The sequence below is a fragment of the Ceratotherium simum genome, chromosome X (genome assembly GCF_057802395.1).
Source record: "Ceratotherium simum simum isolate JZ-2026a chromosome X, ASM5780239v1, whole genome shotgun sequence".
Classification (NCBI taxonomy): Eukaryota; Metazoa; Chordata; class Mammalia; order Perissodactyla; family Rhinocerotidae; genus Ceratotherium; species Ceratotherium simum.
Window position 1 is genome coordinate 121,706,989 of NC_141940.1, and position 22,506 is coordinate 121,729,494.

Below are 22,506 nucleotides of genomic sequence, written 5' to 3' on the forward strand. Positions count from 1 at the left end.
TAAGTTAAAAATAATACATTCAAATATTTAAATTAAGAAGAAAAAGTGCTTATGCAAACATGAATTTTGAGAGTGAGAGTCTCTTATTCGAGTCTGATTACGTATTTGTCACATATAATCCCTAGATGGATCCCAAATACAGTCATGCACCACATAACAATGTTTCAGTCAACAACGGACCTCATATATGACAGTGGTCCCATAAGATTAGTACCATGTATGGATGTACAACTATAACATACAACTATCTACTGGGGCTTTGGGGAGAAAAAAGAAAGAAAACAGGAGGAAGATTGGCAATAGATGTTAACTCAGGGCCAATCTTCCTCAAAAAAAAAAAGAAAGAAAGAAACCTCAAAAAAAAAACAGATTAGTACCATGTAGCCTACGTGTGTAGTAGGCTATACCATCTAAGGTTTGTGTAAGTACGCTCTGTGATGTTCACACAATGACGAATTTGCCTAATAAAGCATTTCTCAGAATGTATCTCTGTCATTAAGAGATGCATGGCTGTATACTTAGTCACTTAATATACCACACTTCATAGTAAGATAACATGTATTAGATGAATTTTAACAGCTAGAACTTAAAGATATCTTCAAGTCTAGAAATTTCTAGAGCTTTCTGAAGACCAAACAATTCTGCAGTCTGAAGACCTTGTCTTGATTAGGGTTTTACCTCTGGGTCAGTATTGTCAGATGACCAAATGCAATGGTTTGACTGGTTGTGGAGAACAGACAAGAGCTGAGAGTTACCATGTGACTATAGCTGATACAATTATTACCTAAAAATGTTAAGTGGAGAAATGTTTAAAGGTAATGTTTTCGTGTTAAGTGCTGCAAATTTTTAAAGTGTCATGGCCATTCTAGTATCAATTGTCTTTACTAATTATGTATGTGTGTGTTACCTGTCACCTTCCAATACAATAATATTAATAATAATAATACCTAGATTGGTATAGTAGTTTAGAGTTTACAAGGTGTTCCCATATTTGTTTTCATTGTTTATTTGATCCTCATAACAAAGCCAGGAGGTCATCACTTTGTAGATGATGAAAGCAAGTCCAAGGAAGTTAAGTAACCAGACAGACAACCAAGACTTGAACACAAGTATTCTGATCTCAACATTTTCTAAAGTGGAAACCACTTTAGGGGGACATCTACCCCATCTTCTTTTTTTTTTTTTTTTTTTTAAAGATATGCACTTTATTTTTTTATTTTTATTTTTTTTTAAGATTTTATTTATTCAGTTTTTTCCCCCCAAAGCCCCAGTAGATAGTTGTATGTCATAGGTTCACATCCTTCTAGTTGCTGTACGTGGGACTCGGCCTCACGTTGGACGGAGAAGTGGTGCCTCGGGGCGCTCCCGGGATGCGAACCCGGGCCGCCAGCATCAGAGCGCGCGCACTTAACCGCTAAGCCACGGAGCCGGCCCTACCCCATCTTCTTAAGTCTGTCTCTTGCATTATGCTAAAACTCATCGCACACAGTAGGGGTCAGCAAATTTTTTCTGTAAAGGAACAGATAGTAAACATTTTCGGCTTTGCGGGCCACATGGTCCATTACTGCAACTACTCAACTCTTCTACTGTAGCATCAAAGCAGCCATGGACAATATGCAATGAATGGGCATGGCTGTGTTCTAACAAAACTTTATTTCCAAAACCAGGCAGAGGGCCTTTTTGATCCTTAGACCATGGTTTGCCAGCCCCTGGCATAAAAGAATGAGCAAACACAGAGGAATCTCATGTCCATTTCTGTCCTTTTCACCCCATTCACTCCCTCTCCTTATAAGAAACTAATCTTATTAGAGTCTTGTTTATCCTTCTAGAGTTACTTTTTTTGCAAATACAGGCATAAGCATATATAGACTTTTAGTCTTCCCACTGCACCTTCCTTATTTCTCTCAGCCCCATGCCCTGTTCTACACTTTGGTTTGATTACCTGGACATTGGTCCATATTAGTACATAGAGATCCGATATTCCTTTCTGCAGTTAAGTAGTACTTTACTATGTAGATATGCCATAGATTAATCAATCTACTGCTGGGCATTTGTGTGGTTTCCATCATTTTGCTTGAACGTGTGATATTTTATGCTTGTACTGGTGATTCTGTGGAATAGATGCCTAGAAGTGGTATTACTGGGTGGAAGGGTACACACATCTGTAAATTTATTACTTATTGCCAAATCCCCTACATATTTGTGGTAGTATTTTGTACTCCCCCCAGCAACCTGTGAGAGTACCTGTTTTCCCGTAACCTCACTAATAGTGTATGGGGCCAAACCTTTGGACGCAGTCCACTCCGTTAGACAAGAAACGATATCTTGGTATAGTTTTAATTTGTATTTATTTTACTGCAAGTGAGAAAGAACACCTTTCCGTACATTTAAGAGCCAATTGTATATCTCCACTATTTCATAACCTTTGCCCATTTTTCTTTTGGGTGGTAAGTTTTTCTCTTTTCCAAGTTTAGGCACTTGTTAAACATGAAGGAGATGGGCTCTCTGTCCCAGTTCATCATTTCTTTTAACTTGGTTTATGCTGTTTTTTGCCACGGGAAAGTTTTTGATTTTTATGTAGATACATCTACCAATCAGCCATAGATAGATAGAGTATAGATATAGATGATATAGATGTAGATATATATGATATGAATATAGATATAGGTAGTAAAGATGTATAGATATAGATGTAGATGTAGATATAGATATCTTCTGGGTTTTTTATTCTCCTTGTGTTGAACATCTGAAATTTAAATGGGTGAAAAGGATGGAGGTGATGATGAAAGTCGTAAAGATATTAGAGTTTTTATTTGTAAGTAAGTTAGTATTTGGAGTTCAAATGGATTTACCAAGTATTATTTTAAGGCTGATAAGATTTAAGTTAAGGCTGGTGACACATACTGGTACAGAGAACAACTAAGGCGTTGGATAGAGAGTCAGCCCTGATGGCCTAGTGGTTAAAGTTCGGCGCTTTCACCACTTCAGCAGCCTGGGTTCGCTTCCCGGTCGCAGAACCACACCACCTGTCTGTCTGTTGCCGTGCTATGGTGGCGGCTCATATAGAAGAACTAGAAGGACTTACAACTAGGATATACAACCATGCACTGGGGCTTTGGGGAGGAAAAAAAAGAGGAAGATTGGCAACAGATGTTAGCTCAGAGTAAATCTTCCCTGCAAAAAAAAAAAAAAAGACACAGGATAGAGCAAAATGGTCAAGCTTAATTCAAGAGCTATATATTACTCGATAATGAGAAAAAGGAAAATCTTTTATAATCAAGAAAAATGTGATGTTAAATGAGTTCCAGTTAAGTCTGAAAGTCCTCATACAGACACTTTAAATATCTTTGTAGTTGCTTACGTATAATTTTAATGTAAAATATCTTAAATCACATATAGCAGAAAGACAGTATCATTGTGCAAGTGTCTAATAGTGATATAAAAAATAAACAAAATATTCCTTTTGAAGGTTACTCTTTTGCTGTCAGGTGATAAACTTTCAGAATATTGAGTTCTGCACTTGTTTTTTTGTTTCCTCTGAATTTTCTACCCAGTACATTCATATCTCATCCTACTTCCATTAACCCAGCAAAGGGGAATCAGAAAATTGAAGGACAGATAAGTTACAGCATTTGCTATGCACCCTGGGCTCATTATTGCTATTGAGATGGCATTGTCACCAAGCAGAGGCAATTTTCTTTCGAGAGAGGAGAGGCTGGATGGGGGCCTGGGGTAGGGGGTGCAGACAGAACGGTGATGTCACAGATTGCATTGTCTCTTGGGAAACTCATCCATCAAACCGTCACCTCTGATTCTATGCAGGGTCACTATGGAAAGAGGCAGCATGCCCCAGTTTGGGCATTCTTAAGTGTTAGTATGTAGTAGAGCTGGTGGTGTGAAGCCGATTCATTTGGTTTCAAAGGCCCAAATGGCACGCTGCCGAACAGAGACACAAGCACAGCAGCGTCTCCTTAGAAATAATGACTCCAAGGCAAACAGCCCTCATTGCAAATTGTAGAACTGTGCCATCTGCTTGTCTCCTCTTTGATTTATTCGGTTCAGGGTTTTAAATGACGTAATAGAAAGGTAAGTCTTCTTTTTAAAAACTTGAGGGGAAAGGGAGGAATTCCAGATTGATTATAGCATATCTGAAATATATATTAAAATATTTGCCTTAAGTTAGAAGGGGATTTGGATTTATAAGGTGTGAATATTGTTGTGAAATGCAAGGGTAAACCCTGTCCTGGGAAGATAAGGTAAACTTTAGATCTTAAAAAAGGTCATGCGTTACAACTTAGCAATTTACTTTTATTTAATATTTTAAAAATACAAATTTTTGTAAAAACAGTAATTTTCAGGATCTTTGATAGAGCATGTAGATCCACGTTTTCGTATTTGATATTCTGCCTTTTCTTGGTGTTTTCAGTTTATTTTCAGTTTGGGGATAAATTAAAAACAAACAGTTGCTATAAATTGTCAGGGCTTTTAAAGTGCTAGGTAAATTTGGGCAGCTTCTAGCTGACTTCTACATAGCTTGTTTGCAATCATTCTGTTCTGGAAGGGAGTATAAAGGGGTGTAGAACTCAGATGAAGTTTTAGGCTGAGCCCCTCTCCCATCCCCGAGAGATACTGCCAGGCGTTTGGAGGGTGTAGAAAGAGCAAACGCCCATCTCCATGCCTTACCAGGGACCTGTCCTATTCCCGGCCTTGGTACTTCGTGTCCTGTCGCTGAGGGGTGCAGAGGGCTGAGTTCGATGCCTCTGTGAGGATTCGCCTTGCAGGAATTAATGCCAGCAAACACCTCCCTTCCCCCCTCCTCTCCCGCTCCCCAGGAGAGGCGCTTCTGCAGAAGTCATTTGGTGTGTGTGCCGGTTTTCCTTGTGAGGGGATTAGAGAATAGGAGAGCGCTTTGTGAGAAAAATCCTGGGAGAGGTTGCTGGAGAGAAACCAAACAGAGGGAAGGAAGACTTCAGCTTTCTTGGTCCCCTCAGTGAAGTGACTCTAAGAAACCCAGTTGCCTGGCCTAGAGCAGCTGTGGGGTTGTTTTCTTTCGTCTACCGTAGGAGAAACTGGTAAGGCTCATTTTTTTCTACTGCTCTGGGATGCTACTATAATTGCTTTATTAAAGTGCTGGTGTTGGAAGGAAGGGAAATTGGTTAGTGATTCTGGGGACATCCTGCATTGTCTCTGCCTAATGTATGAGAAAGGTACTGTTTCCTGCACAAAGAGCCGGTAGCCATAGCACAATTTTACTTTTCCCAAACTTGATTAGCATCACTTTTGAGCAACTGACTTAAACAAAACATATGCACACACAGAAACTATACTCCATATAGGAATGCACCTATTTATAGGATAATCATATTTTTAAAGCATTTATATCTAAATTTGATTAGTTTGGGGGTACAACTGCATGGGGAGTAGGAGAAAATCAAGCCTTTCTGGAAAATTCCAAATTGTCTGTTTCCTGTGAGAATGTACATTTCCCCTGTTTTGTAACTAGGGCTGTGGGGACCAAAACCACTGCTGATAAACCAAGTAGTCCCAAGAGTAAGTTCCAGACAGGGTGAAATAATGGGAGAGTGGTCCCACTAAAGTGAGGAAAACAGAGTTTTGAGTTAGTCATGAAGAACATTATATTCTCTATTTGTTACTCAGCCAGCGTTCTAATCAGAAAGAAGAAATAAGGAAGCTGCCCCAGAATCAGAAAGAATAGGTACCACATCTTTAGCGTTTTCAAGGAATCGGCTCGCTCAGACAGCCTTATTCGGCAAACGGTACTTCTTACTCGCTAATTCCATTCTGTTATTTTTAGAATTGATTTTTATATCTGTGTGGAGATATACATAATTTATATGGCTACATATACACACACATATATATATATCCTTTTATTATATCCTGGGAAACTTGACCCTGAATAGTTTAGAAATATATTAATTCAGTTTGAGGCGAATTATCCCTCAAGCAAACTGCTCAAGTCCTTCTGAGTTGGAGTATGTGTGGAGAAGATATAAGTGACAGACAGCTGTTGTTTCGGTGATGGACAAGTCAGAAGCCTGTACTCGGAGCTGAGAACCAAATTCCTGCAAGCCCTGCCCGCCCCGCCCCCACCCCACAGGAGGGGGTGGTAATCTTTGTTGTGGTGATTGTTTTTCCCTGAGGAAGTTTGGATGCTGCCTAACGTAGCTGACTCTACATTTTTTTTCCTCCTCAGTAAAATAAAACTAAAATCTTTATGCAAAGTTCTGATGGTAGATGTTTAGTTTCTAAACTTAACATCAAACAAATAATACACTTATTATTATTCCAGTTGAATCTGTGCCTCATGAAAACAAATGATCAAATAAAATGATCAACACCAACTAATTACCCAGGTCTGCAATTTTAACTTCATTTGAAATTAGGCCCATAGAGTTTTTTCTACTTAATTCTGCTGTCTTAAGATGGCCTGATTATTAGAATATTCAAAAATTGAAAATGTGTGGCATTTATTTCATTAACAACAGTTTTTTAAAGTATATAACTACTTAAATAAACTTTCCTTGCATGCATGTTAATGTGAATGCCTGAAAAAAATATATGCTCTTTCTTTAAAATGAGCTAATTATTTGCCTGCCCTAAAATTCGCAAAAAAATGAAAGCCAATTCCCTTTCAATTTCAGTTTTCATTCTTCTTCAACTGAAAATGCTAATTCAACCAAACAGTTCTATCTTTGCCTTTAGGAATTGTTTATGGAATGCAAGCAGTTAATGTGGGGGTCCTGAATGTGAGATAACAGTTAATCAATTTATCTGTGATCTCTGAGGACGCCTGGGAGGTTTTCAAATTGTGATCAATGTTATTTACTATTCTCTACTGCATGCTCGATCCAGTTTCAAAGACTATTTACCTTCATAATATTTGAGCCCGAGAGCATCGAGTTTATTAGAATTGATTTTCTTTCCAGGTTGATCTTTTAAAATACTTTTGCTGGTCATTTTTCTCTACCACCTCATGAGATTTTCATTCATCTGGCATATATTTATTGAGTGTCACTAGTGTGGCCCATGTTTGCTGTTAGAGATGAAAACTATATTTTGATGGGTCTTCCTGCAGAGGTGGCCAAGGCTAGAAGGGAAAAGACCAACTTTTTCTGTTCTAACAATTCTGTGCATGTTCACATTGTTCAATTGCAAATGTGGTTTCAGCAACAACAGAAAATGCTCGTTCTTCTGAATTATTGATACATTAAAATATGCTACTGGCTACTTAGATCCTGGGAGTTGAGTTAATCAATAATCCTCTCACATTGCACAAGACCTGCTGTATGTTATTCTCATCCCTGGGCATTTAAATAATTAAAAAGTAAGATTTCTCATGAATTAATCTGGCCATTGCTCAAGTTGGGAAAAGATGGACCAAAATGTTTTAGCAAGCTTAATCTTTATAACTTATAAATTACTGTTCCTTCTCATTTTTTGCCTTGATATATTAGGGTTTTTTTTCTGTTAGATGGTTTTTGTTAAATATTTTTGTTTTGTTAAATGGTATATCACAATAATGTACATAATTAATAATATCAATAGGAACAGGGCATCATGGAAAAGAAATGAGCGTTTCTTGAATCCACAATGAAGCAGCCACTGCCCTGGCATCTTCACAAGCATGTTATCATTTAATCTACTCAACAATTCTGCAAAATATGGGCCGGCCCCGTGGCTTAGCGGTTAAGTGCGCACGCTCTGATGCTGGCGGCCCGGGTTCGGATCCCGGGAGCGCCCCGAGGCACCACTTCTCCGTCCAACGCGAGGCCGAGTCCCACGTACAGCAACTAGAAGGATGTGAACCTATGACGTACAACTATCTACTGGGGCTTTGGGGGGAAAAACTGAATAAATAAAATCTTTAAAAAAAAAAAAAACAATTCTGCAAAATAGATATTATTTTGTCCATTTTAAAGATGAGGACACTGAGGCCCAGAGAATTTAAGAATGAAATCATGTCATGCAACTACTAAGGCAGCAAACCCAGATCTGTCTCCTGCTCCACAAAAGCACTTTTTAGCCACTTCTATACTGCTTTCTTAATACCCGTCTTTCTTCCCAGATCCCATATCAATTGATAATGCCCTACAGCTTATCTTAATACTTCCAGAGAATCTCCCTTGACAGTTTTAGCCTGTTCCCTGACTTCCTTTAGGTGTCGTACATATTATGTGTAAAAGCTGCTTTCAAAATGTCAAGGTGGAAACAACATGTTCGATTAAAATACAGAATGTAGCATATTGGATTTGCTTGGTTGGGGGAAATGAGAAGTAAATTCGGTTTGGTTTTTGGCCATGCCTGCCCTGGTTTTCACTATATATCTAGTAGGCAACCCCAGTCTGCAAGCGAGCTGGGATGCAATTGTGTCTGCTTCTCAATTTGTATAGAGATGTGAGTTTCCATCCCCGCTTGGCCTCACTTCCTGCCTCCAGCTGGGGGGCAAAGGAAAGGATGGGGTTGTAGAAACCTAGGAAATGCATCCCCTGCCATCTTCTAAAGCTATTAGTTGAGAGAAAGGAAACAATGGCACGTCATTAATAAAAAAGACTTCTAAATATATTGATGCATTAGTCTGGCACATTCCTAGTATAGTCATTGATTGACCTCAGCACATTTATTTAGTCAGCACTATCTATCCAATTGCTTGGTGTATTGGTTTCCTATCACTGCTGTAACAAATTACACAAATCTAGTGTCTTAAAACAACACAAATTTATTTGCTTACAGTCCTGGAGGTCTGAAGCCTGAAATGGGTCTAAAACCAAGGTGTCAACAGGGCTGCATTCCTTCTGGAGGCTCTGGAGGAGAATCTGTTCCTTGCTTTTCCAACTTCTAGAGGCCACCAGCATTCCTTGGCTCCTGACCCCACATCACTCCGACCTCTGCTTCCATCATCACTTCTCCTTCTCTGACTCTCACTCTCCTGTTTCCTTTATAAGGACCCTTGTGATTACATTGGACCCACCAGGCTAATCCAAGGAAATCTGCCCAGCCCAACATCTTTAATCACATCTGCAAAGTCCATTTTGCCATGTAACATAACATATTCACAGGTTTGGGGAATTAGAACATGGACATCTTTGGGGGGCCATTATTCTGACTACCACACCCTTTTTTATATTTCTTTATGGCTACTATATTTATTTATTCCATGATATTCTAGGTAATGGGGAGCCATGGAAGGATTTCAAGTGGAAAGGTGAAATAATCAGGTTTCCATATTAGAAAGCTTACGGAGAGAGCCCTATGGAAATGGAGGCCCAACTGAGATGACTGGAATGCAGGAGAGGGGAGTTGAGAACATGAGTTGTGACAGAGTCTGTAGAGGACGGAATGGGGAAAAGTTTGAGAGATGTTAAAAAGAGTGCATTGGCAGGACAGCTGAGAGGAAAGAGTTTGTGACTTGATAACTTGGATGGATGATGGGGAGGTAGAGAGAATGGGTGACTCTAAGACGTTGTGTGTACACTGCGCTAGGTGCTGGGGATACGACTGTGGCCAGAACACCTCTTCGCTCATGTAGCTCCAAACCCATCTTTGAAGATATCAATAGTAATAATAGCAATAACTCATATTTATTGAATGCTTTTTCTTATCCCAAGCACATTACATTTAATCTTTTTTTTTTTTAAAGATTTTATTTATTTATTTTTCCCCCAAAGCCCCAGTACATAGTTGTCTGTCATAGCTGCACATCCTTCTAGTTACTGTATGTGGGATGCGGCCTCAGCATGGCTGGAGGAGTGGTGCCTCGGTGCGCACCCGGGATCCGAACCCGGGCCGCCAGCAGCGGAGAGCACGCACTTAACCGCTAAGCCACGGGGCCGGCCCCACATTTAATCTTTATACCAACCCTCTTAGGTAGATGTTAGTATCATTATCATTCCATTTTTCAGATGAAAAAACTGAGACAAAGAGAGGTTAAGTTTGCTCAAGTTTGAGCAATTCACAAGGGGAGAGAAGGGATTTGAAGAAAAGTAGACTGGCTCCAGGGTCCATGGTTTTAATTCTTACACTCTACTGCCTCGCTTCACAACTAATTATAATTTTATGGGTTATTTAGTATGACAACTATTTGTACATTTCCATGAGAGGGCCACAAGGATAGCAATTATTGCTCTCAAAATGAACTGTGAATTTTTCTGAGCAAATTCCCATAGACTCCTGGCCATCAGGAGGATGTGATCCATGATAAAATAAAACATTTGTATGGCGCATGGACTGGGCATAAGGGCAAAATTAAAGAAAGATCTTATTTCCCTGCTCTCTAAGAATTTATATCCACATGGAGAAAACCATATTGCAATCATAAAAAATAGATGATTAAAAATGAAATGGTTCCAAGGCCCTCTGGATAAATCTGAAGTGAGGATATAGTCCTTTTCTAAAGGAGTGGGAACGAGCAAGGCAGTGAAAAGATAGAGATGATCAGATGCAGGGATGCTGCAAGCATTTGTGAAATGACTCGATGTGCTCCGCACTTTCTATACATTCTCCCGTTGAATCCTTATGACCGCACTATAAAATTACCTCTGCCTTATAGTTGGAGAAATCAAGGCAGAGGGAGTTTCAGTTAAGGAACTTGCCTGAGGCCACAACTCTGTGATGATCAACAGAGTGAAATTTGAACCCCAAGATCTCGTTTCTCACTCTGCCACGTTTTTGTTGAAAGGATGTGGGTTCAATATACCAGAGAGAACCACTTTTAAATAAAATTTTAAAATGCCTCAGGAATCTTAAAATAATGTTTACATTCTTTAAGGTGCTGGTATCTTAATATGGTTGTTCTTTATTATCAATCTCTTTGACTAGTCTGTTGGGTGGAGTGAAGATTTGAGTATCGCTCAGAGTAGGTGGTCTTTAAAAGAAAAATCATCCTTGCCAAGAAAGATGTATGTAAACTTCTCTTTAACCTTCTCTTTTTATCTTCTATATTCTATAATCTTTGTAGAAGTTATAATGTGAAATTATGAAACATGAGCCTATTTGCTCTAAAAAATATATATATAGTAATAGTTAGGTAACAAATACTAAGAGATATTATTGATAGGGATGTGGTGCTTTCTTTTTCTGTTATAGCTAGATCACCAGGAAGATATGGGACCTTGCCCCTTAAGTTTGCTCCTTAATTTATGTAACAGAAAAATTTAGATTTGTTTAACCTTTTCTGCTGGACATTTATTTACCAACAATCATTTGCTATCCTGTGTGTTGGGCACGCATTTGATTTTATTTGTTTCTTGCAATTCTTGTTAGGAAGGCTCCTCTTTATTTGTTTCTTGCAATTCTTGTTAGGAAGGCTCCTCTTTACAGTGGAGGAAGGAGAGTCTCAGAGAATGGCACAGCCAAATTTGAGCTCCTAGCTTCTGCCCCTTAGCCTGAAAGATTTGCTTGCATGCCCCTCAACTTACTGAGCTAAGTTGCGTGCTCAGAGCTGCTGGAGAAAGACTCCATGATATTTCTTCATTTGGAATAACACACTAGGAGAGTTTGGTTATATCCCCATGACCAAATTTAGGCACATTTTGGGATCAATATGCCTATTTATCAAGATAATCTGCAGCTTGCTTTAATGAAAGAGGATTTCAAAGCCCATTTGTTGAAAGGATAACTCTCGCAGTTGTATAATTTGCTTCAAAGTGAGAATTCCAAAAAATATGAGATTTATCCAATGGCTTGCTGGCCAATCGCTGAGAGATTTACATTCAAGATGACATCTGTTCAGGCTTACACTCTGCTTACATATGTGTTGGCAAAACACTTTCTGTGAACCTTCCAAATGTTCTCACCCCACATTGACGTCTCCCAAAATTCATGACAAGAAGGGGACACAGCAAGAATTATCATCCCAGAGTATCTGACCCTGGGTTCAATGCTTAGAGTAGGTCACGATTAGTTGTAATAGTAAATAATACATAATTGCTGACAGGTGCTTTTGGGCATTGGGAAATAACATTTAAAATAATGTTTTTAGTGATATATTGCCTACAGGAAGATGTCATCATGCAAGCTTAATAGCAGTGCTTGAAGGTGAGAAGTCAGTATCATATCGATAGGGAAAGTATGTTGAGATTTTTTCATCCACCGTCAGGGAATCAAACATCTCCTAGTGTGTCTTATATTTTTAAGACTAATGAAAAAAGAAGCTAAAATGAACAGTTGAAACCTAAATAAATACAGTTATCAATAAGCCCATAAGATCTGCAAAGACAAATAGCCTGAATCCTCGATTAAAAAATATTTTATTCAATGAATTTCCATTACACAGTTTGGATATCCTCAGGTCACATACCGTATATGTAATAGTGTATTGTTCTTCCCTGTAGCTCTGCACCACAAGGATAAGGTAACGCTTTGTTTTCACTAATTCAAATTTAAGGTGATCAACAAATTTAATTTCCATATACACATGTAACTTCAAATATATAGAGGCTTGAAGCTACTGCAAACACAAGCTTACTCACTGAATTTTATTTGATAATACCTAGCCTCTTGCCATATAACAGCAAGAGCAAACATTCTAAAACTGCTTATAAGTAAAAGGAAATCATCCATCTTTGTTAACTATGTGAACTTTCTTAGGAATGCACTGTATAGACCCAAGAAAAGTGTAGGAAATTGGCACATAATTGGGACATAATAGGCATTTAAGCCTTATATTTTCATAACAAAACTGTCCTAAATTAAAATAAAAATGGTATGCAAATGAGAGTTGTTTAGTTAAATGTGGGCAGAAGGGCTGTAAAGGTATCAGTAAGTATTAGAATAACATGAATAATTTATTTTATGATGTAAAACCTAATAAAGATTTAATGATCACCCATATGCCTTTAAAGTTGTTCGAGAGAGAGCAATATGGTGGGCAAATATAGGCAGCTATTACAACTCTGTCTAAAACTCTGTTTATAACTCTTCCTATGTTAGTTACTTTATGGAAAGGGTGGGTCCAAGAATGATGCAATAAATGGTTGCAAAGAAGTTTCTGTCCCAAGATACCCATTCAGTGAATTCTAGAGCTCAAGCTGTTCTTCTCTAAAACCATGAAATACACTCTCTTGCTTCAGAATTGGACTAACCATTTTCTGATTTATAAATTTAATGATTTCAATATCATAGAATAATTGCGGTGAAGAAAAACTATTTTAGGGGCTTCATTTCCTACAATATTGTTGGCTTGTTGCTTTTCATTCCATTTGAATACATGCTACGGAGTAGTTGGGTTAAATCCATAGCATCTTGGTTATTCTTCATGGATGAGTTCCAGTTCTTTTGGTGATAGAACTAAAAGCTCATAAGATGCTGTGTATCAGCAATGAAACAATTAGTCTTTGAGAAGCTTTGGGGGAAATTGCGCAAGCAGCAAATTAGTCTTTGTGATTCTGGGCCCCCTTTGCAAATGCTAGATCTCTGAAAGGACTCCCCCACCCATCCCAGTTCATGGTGCCCTTGTTAAAGGTGTAAAATTTCATAAACTTTTGGTAAAACATTATGAATTCTCTTTCTGCGCAATACAACTGGTATTTTTTCCAGACGTGTATTTCCGTAATTAAACATCTTAAAATACAAATCCCATTATTATTTGTTATGTCTAGTCAGTAATTAGACCTCAGCTGGTAGGGCAATTTCAGAACAGAGTTTATACCAATTTACATACTAATCCAGCAGAGTCTGGTGGGACATGATTAGCATAGATTCAGTCAACATCTTAATTAGCCCTAATCCCAGCATGCACTCCGAGGTGCCTTACCCCACCCCCACCCCGTGGGTCTTGTTTAGCTGACTTTTTTTTCTTCAACAGATTCCCACTCTTCAAAAGATATTTTCCAGTGCTCTTTTTCACAGATGAAATGGTTATATATCAAAGTGGTATTCCAGGCAAGGCATTTTGTGTAAAGCCCTAGACGTGTGAGAAATTTGGCCAGGCAAGTGATGACTACAGGAGCCTGAGTAAAACCTAAATACCAGAGTGTGTTCTAGAATGTTAGAATATACCCCATCCCACCCCAACTCTAGGTAGCAAGGTCTGTAAGCCATCCCAAACATATGAAAAGCGTGCCTATTTTCTAAGACACTAGAGAATGATATTCCTTATTCCCATCCAAGATCAGGAGCGCATTTCATTATTGACTATCTCTCATGTAAAGAAATTCCTTATGCTTAACGGAGATCCCGCATGTTACATATTCAAGCCTCTTGCCTCTTCGTCCACCCATAGTGGAAGTGGAGAACAGGTGGCCACCTTGCCTGTGAGAAGCTCCTCATGTAGCTGAGGAATAATTAAATTATCTCCTTAACTTTCTCTTCTTCAGGTTGAATTTTTCCAGCTCCCTGACTCTGTCCTCTCAGGTCCCTTTTCTTTAATTGTTTGATCTTCTTTGTGGTTTTCCTCTGAACTCTTTCCAAGTTCTCCACACCCCTCTTTAATTGTGGAGCTCGGAACTAGGCAAAGTACCTTTGAAATAGTGTGAATGGCCTGATTTCCTCAGGATAGGTATCTAACACTTTAGTGTACCTCCATATTGAACTAACTTCTACAATCAGTCCTTGCCATTAGTTAGCTGCCCAGCTTTGTTTATTCTCCCATTTTAAAAATAATTTGATTTTCTATTTGTGTGCTATTCTGTAACATAAAGGGGATTTCTTCTATTTGCTTTGTAATATTTTACTGCAGTTTATCAAAGGTATTTTGAGTTTCAATTTCAATTTGCAAAGCTATAAACCACCAGTAACTCCTGCTGAGGTCTGAAGTCATTTGCAAACTCAATTTGGGCATTATCAATGAATTATTCCACAAACCAAGGGCATGAAGACCTCAGTGGGAACTGGGATGATCCCAGGAGAGTATCACTAACTAACATCACTTGCTAGTTCAGCCTAAGGATTCATCCCTCTTGTTTTATTGTTCTCTGCCACTCTTCCCCTCTTTTGACCTTTGTCTCATGACATCCTCTTTCCCTATTTCACTCTCTCTTTTTTCTTGGTACTCATTCCTTCTCCCTCTTCATCTCTTCCATTTTCACTCAACACCTTCCAGCTATCCCTGCTTGAGATTGTTCCCCAGCCAGAAAATTTGTCTGGTTATCATGGTTGGGGGTGACACGGGGGGAGACGTTGGAATGAGAGAAACATCCCATACAATTTTCCCTTCTAGCTTTGTACTGGCTTAGCTGAAATCGGGCCACGTAGGTCACAGATAAGAACAAGTCAAAAGCACCAACTGATGGATATTATAAGAATCAAGGTGATGAAGCAAAAATGGCCACTTCAGCCCCAGCTGCCTAACAGTGCCAGCACAGAAAATGTTTGCATCCCTCTTCTAGCACATACCTTTCTGGCCACACAAAAAGAGCTAGTCAGAGTGTTGCTAGGTTTGTGCATAAAAGAACCAATCTAATTCATGTCCAGACTCTTACTTAATTTGTCAGGGGCAAAGCATGTGTTTTACATTCCAGAAGGTGTCCCAGCTTGCCTTAAAAGCCAGGGTCTGTATTGATCTCTGTCTAGAAACATAAGAATCCTTGAGATTATAAAAGGTTTATTCATAGATTTTTGAAGATTTTTTAAATAGTTGTGTGTCTGTGGGCAAGAAGCAGGTGTGAGGGCTTTTGCATGGATGTCTTTATAGCCAAAAATATCTCTTGCTGTTGAAAACTATAAAAAAGCAGTTCAAATAGCCCCTACTTCTTCCAGGGTTACTGATGGAACAGCAAACACATACATTGGGAGTTTCTGTGTGGCTGGTTGGTTGGTTGATTTGGTTTGTTTTTTATTTTTGTATGGCCAATTGAATTTTGTGTGTGTGTGTGTGTATTCGTTGCAACTAAAATTTTAAATTTCCTCACCAAAAGGTGGTTCACATTCTAGGTGTAGAATTGATAAACGCATCCTTAATTTCTTTGTTTCCCATTCTAATTCCTGATCACTTTTCTGAAATCATGGTGAGGCAAATACACTCTCGCACCTTTCAACTGGCCAGACCCAGAAGAGTGTGAGAGAAGGGACTTTGGAGTTTACTAATTACAGTAAATGACTGGAGACACCAGAGTAACTTTGTCAGCTCAGGTTAAGAAAAAGAACTATTGGTGAGATGTAAAATGGTGTAGCCACTTTGGAAACTGTCTCACAATTCCTCAAAAAGTTAAACCTAAAGTTACCATATGACCTAGCAATTCCACTTCTAGGTATATACCCAAGAGAAATGAAGACATATGTCCACACAAAAACTTGTACATGAATGCTCATAACAGCATCATTCATAACAGCCAAAAAGTGGAAACAACTCAAATGTTCATCAACTAATGAATGGATGAATAAAATGGGTATATCCATACAATGAAATATTATTCATCAATAAAAAGGTATGAAGTACTGATACATGCTACATTATGCTAATTAAATAAGCCAGTCACACAAGATCACATATTGTATGATTCCATTTGTATGAAATGTCCAGATTAAGTAAATCCTTAGAAACAGGAAGTAGATTAGTGGTTGTCAAGGTCGGGGGGGTGGAAGGCGGGAGGAGTAGCAAGTGATTGCTAGTGGATACAAGGGTTCTTTTATGGGAGATGAGCCTGTTCTAAAATTAGATTGTGGTGCTAGTTGCACAACAATGTGAATATACAAATAAAATGTTGACTTGTACACATTAAATGAGTGAATTATATGGTATGTGAATTGTATGTCGATGAGGCTGTTAAAGAGGAAAAGAAAGGGAGTTATGATACAGAGCCCAGTGTTCCTAGGTCGTTCAAAAAATGTTTTCATTTGTTATAGTTTAAAAAGAGATAGCTAACTCCTGTTATCATTTTAATTAAAAATTTTCTCCAAGTGGCACTATTGGAGATATCAAACAAGACAATTTAAGCATGATTGTGGCCTTAGAGAATGTGGCCCAGAATGAAGTACCTTGAACAAGGAGATGGAATCTAGGTTTTAGTCCCCAATTTCACCATTAGCGTGCCTTTCAAAAGTAAGCCAAAGGCTGGACCTCTTTGCAAGTTAGCTGCCCATTTCCTCAGTGAGAATAATGGTAGCAACCTCTAGCAAGCTCACAGAATTATATTAGGATAAAATTAGACGTGTGCTATCACAGCCCCTTATAGAATGCCATGGAAATGCAAAGACTTATTATCGAACCAGCATTATGTATTATAAATATCAAATATATGTCTGTTTAATATGTTAATATTTAGGTTGAATTAAGTGATTCCTATGGTCCTCTTAATCCCGACATTCTATGATTACACACCTTCCCCCCACACACAGACACACACACACATCACACCCAAATGAAATATAAATGGACATTTACATTAGATATAATCTTGGTTTGTGATATATTTTATATTCTTTTTTTAATCTCTGAACTTCACTCATAATGGGGAGGAATGCAAAACTATGATTTTAACTACCAATTTTTTAAAAAGAGAACAAGAAAGTTAAAGAAAGTGAGAGATCCAGTAACACAACCAGGTTTATGGGAATTGTAAATACTGTTTTAATAACTACGGGAAGAGCATCTGAAACGGTAAGAATAAATAGATCTCTCGTTTATAATTGTTAACAGAATTCTTTTCTGAATGAGTTGAAAATGTGGGATAAACGGAATTTTCCTTGAGAAAGTTAACTCATTGTCCAAAACTCCTTTGATTCCAGATGCCAACACAAGTGCTGGGAATGACATGTCCTATGGCTCTGTAATTGTAATTATCTAAGCTCCACAAAGACAGCACATTCCTCTACAAGTTGGAAAAGTACATTTCTATTTTGCATCAAAAATAGATTTTTGCTGTAACTTTTTTGTATTTTGAAACAGTTTAAGGCACACAAGGGACTGAAGCTAGTACAGAGAGTTCCTGTGTACCCTTCATACAACTTCCCCCAGTGATAACATCCTTCATAAACACATATAATGTCAAAACCTGGAAATCAACATTGACAAAATACTATCAAAAATCGATTTTCATAGTGGTAAAATTTCCCTTGGAAATTGGGCTACAAATTATCAAAGCTCTTCAAGTCACAATTGAAACTGTTTTCATTTGATCAAGCTTTTATTATTAAAGGGTGTCATTTGATTCTTCCTGTAAACAAATGTTGCCCTAAGTGTTGTTTTTTTAAATTACAAGCATTGAAATCTGGATAATAGTGCATTTTAGCTTACATTTGTAGCCAAAAATACTAATAAGCTCCATTTCAAAATATATTGCTATTTTTTTAACTCTGCGTTGCTTTCAAACAACACTTAGATCATTAAATTAGATCTTCATTGTTCCCTCGGAGGTGGCAGGCGTTATTAAAATGTATTCTGCATATTTTGTTTCTGTAATTATGTCTAATCAGTGTGAATTGATGCTGTAGTAAAATACTTAATTAAAAACACATATTTGAGATATAAGTGGGAAACAAAAGAGAAACTCTCCTACTTTGCTTCTAAGTGACAGAAACTGATAGAAAGTTGAAATATTAGACAAGACCAGCAGCCTGGAAACAAAAGTGTGTTAATAGGTAGAGAATGCAAAATTTCTATAGAAATTTCCTGGCCTTAAAACAAAAACAACGGCTTCATCATTGTGTATTCTTTTCCCCCTGCAGAATCGGTTCTGAAAGATGTGGAGATCTCATAAATATCTCCAAAGATCAGTTTGCAGCACCCAGGGAGTGAGGCTTTCTGAAAGAAATGCCTTCCCATGCTGCGTAAATGGCATGTGTCAAGGGGGAAAGACCCCAGCGCCATCGTGATTGAGCAGCGGCTGCTGCGGGCCCTTTCCTTTGTGTCCTGATCATTTACATGACTTAAACACAACAATGTGCTCCATAGTCAATAAAACAAGACGCTTTGCCATAGCAACAGTTTCAGAATGTGGCACAGCTTCGGTGCTGTCCGTGAGACATAGAAAAGTACCATAAAGAAACACTCCTTATGAATATGTTGAGAGATTTCTTTATTCCGCTAGTACTTGTTTCAGATTCCACTGGGTTTAGGTTCTATTTACGAAACCCATCTTTCCTTTGCTCTGTGAGAACGAGCTTTGTGTAGAAGTTGTGGACACATGGAGGGGTCAGAGGGTGGGAATACATACTTGGCTGTGATGGAAATGGAATTCTCGAGTAGGTTCGCAGAAAACTATTAACGCTCGCTATCCAGGAAGCCGTGTAAAACTCAGGAATGTAATATACATCTCTAAGTCATTATTGGTTTCTTTGAAAGTATGTAATAAATGGCCCTTTCAGTGTTTGCACTTTTCCCTTCTTTCTGTCACATGACAACATGTGTATATAGTACAACACACTTCAGAAAATCATAAGGAAATGAACTCCACACTCAATGCTGTTGTCCAAAAGACACAGCACATATGTTGTCAAAGCTGTAATTAAGTTTCAATATTTTCTTCTTCTTTCAAGGTCATTTTCTGGCATGATAAAATTTTCTTGTTAAGAAAGTCTCCCCCCCTTTTTTTTTTCAAAGCAATTGTACTTTCGACAAGTTTGAATCTCATGCAGTTGTTCTGGTAAAAATTTCACTGAAGAAGGTAAATCAGAGAGGAAAACCAGATAAAGAATTTTAATGATCAGTGATAACAATTGGATATATGTTTGCTATGCAACGTACAGTGGGTTTTACCTTTAGGAAATAATTAGAGAACTTTATCATTGGTTGGCTTGGTAAGTAGGAAATTCTTTACCTCGAAACATTTGTGCTTCTTCTAAAAGATATGCCTTCTATGGCATATGTGCCTTGTCCCTTTTCCTTATCTCTGTTCCCCTTCGTTGATTTCTGGGAAGTAGCCATCCTTTAATGCTGGAGCTGCTTATAGTGATAGATGAGATGCTGAATCTGTGCACCTGACTCCATAGTAGCCTATAAATTAGTTATGAGCTGGTAATAAAAAATCCTAAATGTCCCTGCTTCTTGGGGAGCCGCAGACCCCAGGGGTCGCCAAGCAATGAAAGATCAAACTGGACTTACCAGTGAAAACACAATTAATTATTTACACACATCAGCATTTGACATTGGTATAATTTGAATCGGGAGATCCTTTGTTGGCTACGTTGCTACATTGATTTGTGCTCCGAAGACTGTACGTGTGGGCGTACTCTTGTTCAGGCCAAAGGAAGACGAATAGACAGAGAGTGAGTGAGAGAACGTGAGCTTTGAGTGTCAGATTTTATGCACATGTTGATGTCATAAAGAAAGTAATGTTGGATATTACAGTGATCTTTTAAGAATTTTGGAAACACAAATATTGTGTGTGGGTGCAGAATGGAAGGGATGGAGAGTGAAGAAGCAATTATAATTCTCTTATCTCAGGCCAGTGAAGGCAAATTAGTTTAACCAGAGCTGGGGAGAAGTCTCGAGGGGGAAGGCTTTCCAAATAACATCCCACTGGAGAAACTTCAGCGACACCGGAGAGGAGTAGCTCCAATTCCTGTCTCTTGGTTACTCTGCTGTCCTCTAAAATGATTTCTCGGGCACAGCAGGGCTGGTGAGTTTCTTTGCAGAAAGTTCTGGCTCTATATCATAGGCATTTCACGAGTTAAATTGTGCACTGAGAATAAAGCGTGTCCTCCCAAGTCGGGATGCCTCTAATATTTAGCCTACTCAAAAGGCCGAGCAGGTTTGAGTGTTTTTGTGAACCTGAGGGAGAGGAATAATAATCTTTATCTTGTAAGTGCTCTAATTTTCGAGGCTTTTTACAGTTGAAGGGCTGCCGTTTGAATGCTGTGGATTTGGTGGGCCGCTGCTGAACAATGGGGAAATTTCATTAAGCTGAGCCAAGGCTAATTTCGAAGCAGTTCTAATACATTCCCTATTAAGTGGAGAGATTTGATTCCCTACCCTTCCTTTCATGCTTGAAGACTCTCAGGATCCTTGACGAAGCAATGACTGCGATACTGGCTGCAAGCAAAGGGAGCCCTCTTTAGAGGGTCAGCATTGCCTCCCAGATGCTGAAATCACTTTTTTTCTTAGAAAGTTCACCGTTCAGAACGATTAAGAATTTTCCCACTCTCTGTTAGAAGAATAGATCATAGATTTCTATAGAGGTCTTTCCCCAATCAGTTCAGATACCTTGATTGCTCACTGTCCCAAAAGATAAAGAGTGAACAAAGAGAAAATTCAATATTAATTCATATGTACAAGTAAAGACTCATAATTTTCTGGACCACACAGAATCCTTGACCAAGTTTTGGATCTAATCTCTGCTTTTGTACTAATTCCAAAAAAGTCAATGAAGTCTGAAGGCATTTGGCAATAGAACTAACCAATTTAAACTCTGTGCTTTAGCCTACGACCAAAAAGTCAGTGTTTCATAAATATTTGAACATAGTTATTGGAACACCCCTGGTTATCTTTTTAACTTGTACTTTGTTGTTAGACAAAGAACCATATCAGAGTATCATTCTCCCATAAAAATCTGCAAAGTAATGCTTAAATAGCTCCACATTAAAAGAAATTAAATTCCTTAAGTTTATTGCCTTATGGATATTGTGCCAAGTGACTGATGCCCATGTTATAGATGAATCGCGTTAAAACCAAAATTTCCCCTGTATTCATCCTTGATTCAATTACTCTACTATCAGGAAAATCACCCAGACTCTTGCACAGAGGGCAAAGGGGGCCTGTTGGCGGCTATTATCCTCTTTACCATCCAAGCGGCTGGTTCTGTTTATCATCACACTGTTACATTCTTTTCCCCCTAAATTGTTGCCACCACCTTCATTGGTCCAGTTCTTGTCCTTCAAGGCATCCAATAGGTGTGTTATTGTCTTTGTTTGAGTTCTCCTGGATGCAGATCTTGAAACCAAATTTCAAGTGCAAGTAATTTATTTGGAGGAGAGAGACAGGGGAGGGAAGGAAGCCAATAAGGTGTTATCAAGTAAGTTATCACTATGAGCAACAGGAGCTTAATCCTACTGGGGAAGTCTGGGAGCCAGTATAAAACACACTCTTCAGAGGTATCCCATCCAAGTGATGGAGCTGGGATATTTGTATACCAACTCTGCTCAGTCACTGGATGAGGACTGCACAGGGACAGAGGTGGGAGACTTTAATTTTCCAGCACCTCTGGCAAAAAGATGTAAAGGCTGGCAGTGGGACCTCAGGCTACCAGGCACAGAAATGGAAAGACGTAAACGAATATGAGTAGAGCATTGGCCTATCTGGTTCATACTGTTGGGAACCAACTTCACTGTCTACCAACCCCAGAGACAGCACACACACTCCACAAGCCCCTGCGATAGCCTTGTCAATATTCTTCTACCAGGAAGAGACATGATTTCCTCATGACTTGTCTTTAAAAAAATCACCATCTACTTCTACTATATACAGTTTGTCATCTGAATATGAGAGCTCATAGCGATTCGCCTAACATCCCAGGCTCAGCTGTATCTCAGACAGAGGATAAACGAGAAGAATAAGAGCATGGAATCTGGGCCTCACAGAAGAGAACATCTAGGGAGGAAACTGGCTGTCAG

General features: G+C 38.6%; 1 protein-coding gene across 1 annotated transcript in view; it reads left to right on the top strand.

Moving 5' to 3' along the window:
• Nucleotides 1–4,830: 4,830 nt before the first annotated feature.
• The window catches only part of MID1 (midline 1), a 199,918-nt gene continuing 182,242 nt past the window's right edge, over nt 4,831–22,506 (top strand). Inside the window, exon 1 of the mRNA XM_087426530.1 lies at nt 4,831–5,072. The gene's annotated coding sequence lies outside the window, so the exon portion shown is untranslated. The remainder of the gene's footprint in view (nt 5,073–22,506) is intronic.